Here is a 6,658-nt window from a genome sequence, read left to right as displayed (position 1 = left end):
CCGCCACGTGTCAACACGTAGCTTGCGTGTTGCTTCAGATTTGGACACGTGTTAACATGCAGCTTGTGTGTTGTGTCAGGTTTTGGACACGTGTTCAACATGTGGGCTGCGTGCTGAGTCAGCACGTTACCTACGTGTTGAGCCTGTACCTCTACAACATCCACATATGTATATACACCAAAAACGTCCATTTTCAGAAAAATCACATATCTTTTTCCCATATTTAAATTCTTTAGCCATTAGATTCATCCACAATTTAAAACAAAAATAAAGAAATGGAGACTTAGAGAAATTTTAACACAAATTAATTTTAAAATGGATTAAATTTAGTGTAATTCACCAAAACTTAAACTAAAACGTGAAATACGTAGGCTAATGAGTTATGGATCAAATGGCATAATCTCCTCATACTCACCTCGAAGTCGCAGATTCGAGTCTCATTCCTAACTTTGGTAAAAAAGAAAGTAAAAAAAGTGAAATAGGTAGATGTAAAATTTCTGTTTTTCACAAAGTACTTCTTGCATACTATAAAATACAAAAAAGATTAAAAAAAATTCTTTCTCACATACATATTGCGAAAAGCCGAAAACCTTAAAGGAAAAAAAAAAGACCTCTTACACTTCGGAAAAAAATCCAATACCATATTTCTAAATTTTATCTATAAACCAGGTGTGGCAAAACGGGTCGAACCCGTCGGGTCAAACCACCAAAAACAGCGGATCGGGATGAGATTTTGAACCCGCCAAATTTTAAAAACCTGCCAAAACCGCACCGCCAAAACCGCGGGCCAAGGCGGGGCGGGACGAGCTGGCCCAGCGGGCTGCCATGTTTTTTTTAAGGGTATTTTTGTAAATTTACAAATGATATATAAATAAAAAAATTTGGTTTTCCTTCCCTGCTTCCCAATTCCCACTTCCCACTTCCCACAAACAGCCGGCCCTAAGCCCCTAACCCTTTGTCCCTTCCCTGACCCTTAGACGGTGAGACCCTCAGACAGACCCTGACCTAGTGACCCTCGACTTCAGCCTTTAACAGCTCAGCTCCCTCGTCTGTCCTCACTCCTCGCTGTGTTCAGGTGCTCCCTGAGCTCCCTGCACAGCATCACACCATCGCGGTTCGTGGCGGCGCGCTCCAGTTTCACTTCTCTATTCTCTCTGAGCTGCCTCTCGTCGTCGGTCAGTCACGTTGCCGGTTGCTGTTTCATCTCGTCAGTCCTCACCAAATTGAAGTCCCGGCGATGCTGTCTCATGTTGCCTCTACGCTGTCTCGGCGGTTCTGTGTTCCAGTGGATCCTGGCGGCGCTTCTCTCTCCTCCTCTGCCTCTCGACGGCTGTGATTCAGTAAGTGAAGATTTTTTTATTTTTTGTTTTTTTTTTTAAGTAAGGAACTGTAACTGTGGTTGTGGACAACTTCTTTCATGCTGTTGAAAATTGTTGTGAATTTGTTTATGAAATTTGTTTTACTAGTGTTTGTTTTTGAAATTTATTTATGAATTTTGAGAGTAGGCAAGTAGCCCTATCAGATATCATCATATTATCATTGTAGTGTGAATAATACATGCTATTCATCTTGTTTCTTGCCTATCTTTGTGTGGCTTCTATTAGTATCATTTTAATATTTTTTTTTTGGATCACAAACAAATTGATGGTTTGCTTTTGACCCACCCATTTTGATAAAATCCAACACATCTAATTCCTACATCAGTTATTAGTATCTGAAACTTTATGAGCAGCTTCATTTCTAAAACTGGAAATCCACGAGCCCCAGCTCAAGAGTTTCCAAGTTCCTTTGTAACCATTAAAGTAGACAAAAACAATGAGAAAATTAGTTCAGCCTGAAATATTATCATAAAATCACAAGTGCAATGTAGTATTCGTGTTTGTTTTACTGGGTCAGTGACTTAGTGGGGTGTGTGCTAGTTGATATGCATTCTTTAATTTCAAATGGGTACTAGGAAAGGATATCAATTAACTATGTAACTTTAGTTTTAACTTTTAATTCGTTGCTTTCTGTGATGCTTGGTGAACGTGTTCTGACTTCTGATGCAACATTATCGAAGATTATTGATGGTTCGGTTCTGAATTCTAATGCTTAGCTTCTTTCATGCTTTTGAAATTTTACTGTTTCAATATTTTCTTATTAATTTATTGCTGATTTAGATATTATTATGTATTTGTGTTATTTAGGTTGAGTTGTTGATTCTGTAATGTATAATTCTGTCTCTATGGAAGTTGATGATGGGAGTGTAACACAAAATTCTGAAAATATGGAAAGATCTGGAACGAAATAAGATATTAAAAAGAAAAAGACGAAGGCAACAACATCTGATGTGTGGAGATATTTCACAAAGCTTGGACCTGGTGATGATGGTATAGATCGTGCTCAATGTGATGGATGCAAACAGAAGTTTAAGGCTGGTGGTAAATAATATGGGACATCGTCACTTAAGCGTCATTTGGACAGGTGCGTGAAAATAGACTTCGAGGATATTGGTCAAACTTTGATAGAAATGAAAAATAAAATGGGGGCTCTCAAGATAGATAATCATGTATCGCGTGAGATGTTTGCTGCCTTTGTGATTAATTGTGATGTTCCCTTTTCTATTGTTGATAATAAGAAATTTAGGAATTGGGTAAAATACATCAGTCCAACTCTAGGCCTAATTACTAGAAATACTCTTAAGGAGGATGTGTTGAAAATTTACTCAAGGGAAAAAGAAAAGCTTAAAAGTACTTTAGTAGTCATTCCTAATAGAGTTTGTTTGACTTCTGATTTGTAGACATCCATCACTACAAAGGGTTATTTATGCCTAACTGCTCACTTTGTTGATTTGAATTGGAAATTGCAAAGTAAAATTTTGAGATTTTGTCATATGCCTCCTCCTCACACGGGATTTGAATTGTCTTCCAAGATTTTTAAGCTTTTAAATGAATGGGAAATTGAAAAGAAGATTATGACTCTTACACTAGATAATGCATCTGCTAATGATACATGCCAAGATCATTTGAAAAGTACATTAAATATGCATGATTGGTTGTTGTGTGATGGGGAGTTCTTTCATATTCGTTGTTCTGCTCATATCTTGAATCTGATTGTGTAAGATGGATTAAAAATTGCTCATGATGTATTGGATAAGATTAGGGAAAGTGTGAAATATGTAAGGGGATCGGAAAGTAGAATGATAAGGTTTAAAGAATGTGTTTCAGCGATTCAGGGTTTGAGTTTTACAAGTGGGTTGCACCTAGATGTTACTACTCGATGGAATTCTACGTACATTATGCTCGAAAGTTCTATAAAGTATCGGAAGGCCTTTGAGTATTTGAAGGCAACCAATCATGCTTATAAGTATTGTCCTTCGGTTGATGAATGGGGGAGAGCTGAAAGGATATGTGAATTTTTATACCCCTTTATGAAACTACTAATTTGATTTCTGGCACATCTTACCCTACTTTGAATTTGTATTTTCTACAAGTCTATCATATTCAATGTATTTTGATGGGAAGTTTGAGAAGTGAAGATGAGCTTCTAAGGAGAATGGGAGAAAAGATGATGAACAAATTTAAGAAGTATTGGGAAAAGTATAGTGTCATTCTTGCATTTGGTGCTATTCTTGATCCTAGACTTAAAATTTTTACTTTAGAGCTTATGTATGAAGAAATTGATGCTGAGACTACAAAAGGGAAGGTGGAACATGTGAAAAAGAAATTATACAAGCTTTTTGAAAAATATGACAAGAATTCTCTTCCAACTGTTCAAGCACAAGGGCCTAGTATTCAATCTTCATTCATGGCCCATACCCCTGAAAGTGCAAGCAAGAAGCGACTTGAGATTGTTGGCGTAAATAATGTTTAACATGTTTAAATTCTCTTATTAATTGTTATTATTCTATCCTAACAAGATGTGATTATTTCTATTTTCATAGAAATTGATGAAACGTAACCATCAAGCTGAGGTCTCTAGTGGAAAGAATCCACTTGATACATACTTGGAGGAGCCACTTTTGTTAAAGGATTGTTTTGAAGATTTAGATGTTTTGGAATGGTGGAAATTATATGAGAATCGTTATCCGAAGTTATCAATCATGGCACGTGACTTATTGAGTATTCCAATTACTACAGTTGCATCGAAATCTGCCTTTAGTATTGGAGCTCATGTCATTAACAAATATAGAAGTCGAATGTTGCCAGAAAATGTTGAGGCTGTGATTTGCACTCGCAATTAGAATAAAGGCTTTGTTGATGTTAATTACATTGTTAGTTACTAAGTTAATATTTATATAACAATTAAGTATTTATATCTTGTTCTAAATTTGGGTATTCTTCTAATTGTAGGTGAAGGTGAAGGTGAATATGTGAATCCTCAAGGTGCTAGGCGAGGCAGTGTTTCAACTTCTGGATCAGATTCAAATTTTATTGATTTAGAAGTTGATAATTGATTTATGTGTGTTGATTTAAGGATTTTTTTTGGGTGTCTTGTTGATTTATGAATTATATTGTGTTTTGTTTTAATTATAGTAGGATTTATGTGTGAATTTCTGGATTATGTGTTTGTTTTGTTATTATCAATGTTCTGAAAATCGGACCGGATCGGCCAGTCGAACCGATTCAACTGGAGACCGGCAAAGAAAACGGTTTGGTCCAGTGTGTAAAACCACACAACTTAAAACCGTTTGAGAACCCTCTGAACCGGCCGGTAACCGACAGGTCGGACCGGACCGGAAGCCGACCGGATTACAAAAACATCGTTTCCTTTCTTGAAAGGAAGATTGCATGCGTTATCCACTTATCCCCCTTCTTCAACTCCTTCCTTCAACAAATGCCCTAGCGTCCACCAAAGAAAGCAAACCTAGCAGCCTCCACCAATCGTTGTCGCCGTCTGTCGGAGTGAGAGACTGCTGCCACCGTCTGTCGCACTCAAGAACTATCGTCTTCATGGTCTCGGGCCTCTCGCCAGATCCTCCGCTTCGTGCGCTCGCATCTCCCCTCTCTCCTCTGTGCTCGGCTGCTCGTGCCTCCCTCCGCCAGTGAGTGCTCGAGCTGTGCGCATTGGTTGCTGCTCGTTGTCCGTGGTTGTCTCTACTCGATTCTGCCTCCCAGTGTCACTCGAGCCTCATCTTGGTCACTGGCATCTCGTGGTTCGTCTGTCTCATCGCCGGCGGCAGAAGTAACTCGTTGGGTTGTCTCTTGCTTCGTCGCCTTCTGTGGGTGGTTGCCAACTCACCGTCAACCGTTGGTGAGTCCCTGAACCATCACTTCCCTGTTCTCTCTTTTCCAAATTTTCCTTCTTCCTGTATTTTTGCATGTTGCTGAATTGCTAATCAATAAATTTGCCTTGTTGCTGATCTAAATGTTGCTGTAAATCGGAACTTTACTAAGATTTGTTAAATATGTTGCTGTAACTTGAATTTGTTGCTTCCCAGTAACAGAATCATAACAGAATGCTCAGTCAGTGCTTAGCTGATTGGCTTTGCTCACTGATTGTATTTGATGATAGATTTTAAATTGATAATTTTTAAATTTTAAATTTGCACTGCCCATGTTACTGATTCACTGTTCCTTCAGTGTTTTTTGTTGTTGTTAATCATTGTGATGAGCTTTGTTAAAATTGGGTTGAAAAATGTTAATCTTTCTTCATTTTTCATTGTTCTTAACTTCTATTCTTATTAAAAAATTACAATTGGTGATCTTTTGATTTATTATATGCTTCATGTTTTTAATTTCACTTTGCGAAGGCTTTGAAATCAGTTTATGATAACTATGGTGCAATTATTTAGTTGGATAACTGATGTAATTATTGTGTTCAAGAGATTGAGTTTTTCTGTTCTCATTATTAGTAAGACATGGATAGTTTATAATTTTCTATTTCTTTTCCTTACTTCTGAAGTTCCTTATTTCAAAAGGTTCAGTGTTGGCTTCAACTTTCAAATGGGAATTGGGAGCTGGTGAAGATAATAACATCTTATGGAACTGAGTCTGATCTAGAATTATGCTAGTACACAGTGATGTTTGTTCCATTTGGCTGGACTCAGTGAGACAACTTGAAAATGTTCTTTTTTGGTCTGATTAACTACAATATTTAACCTTGTTAATCATATCTTGTACAATTTAGACAAAAGCAGGGCCTATTTTGGTTGCCATAAATTCTTTCAAGAAAGTTCTTCTGTATGGTAATAATTGTATTGAAGCCTACAATCATAAAAGAATTAAAAGGGCCTGTTTTATTTTACTTTTTGACTCAATTACTTTAAGGCAATATTGTCTATCTTTAACTTGTGCACTGCAATTCAATCCAGTTATTTTTAATGGAAGTATAATGATGTTAATTTTGCATATTTTGATGATTAATTAATTACATTTAGTTGGTGATAGGCTGATAGTTTGTGTAGGGTTTTAAATTTGAAAGATATTTTATGATGTTTATTTATAATTTTTATTATTTTATTATGGAACGATTTTTTCGGTTGAACCACAGTTAAACCGGTTGGACCAGTAAACTAATGAACCAGTGACTAGAGTGGTTTGATGACCGGTCCGATTTTTAGAACCTTGGTTATTATTATGCACTTATGTTTGAGACTTTGAGACTTATTATTTGTTATGTTATTTTTATTATTGTTAATTTCAATAAAAAAAGTTATTATGGTTAATTATAATTTTTT

General features: G+C 36.5%; 1 long non-coding RNA gene across 1 annotated transcript; it reads left to right on the top strand.

The window, feature by feature from the left end:
- Nucleotides 4,750–6,326, top strand: LOC110263906. The gene is made up of 2 exons (XR_002349640.1): nucleotides 4,750–5,232; nucleotides 5,900–6,326. It is a non-coding gene; the product is annotated as an uncharacterized LOC110263906 (long non-coding RNA).

The sequence above is a fragment of the Arachis ipaensis genome, chromosome B06, assembly GCF_000816755.2.
Source record: "Arachis ipaensis cultivar K30076 chromosome B06, Araip1.1, whole genome shotgun sequence".
Lineage (NCBI taxonomy): Eukaryota > Viridiplantae > Streptophyta > Magnoliopsida > Fabales > Fabaceae > Arachis > Arachis ipaensis.
Note: the sequence above shows the minus strand (reverse complement) of the source record. Positions and strands in the feature narration are given on the sequence as shown.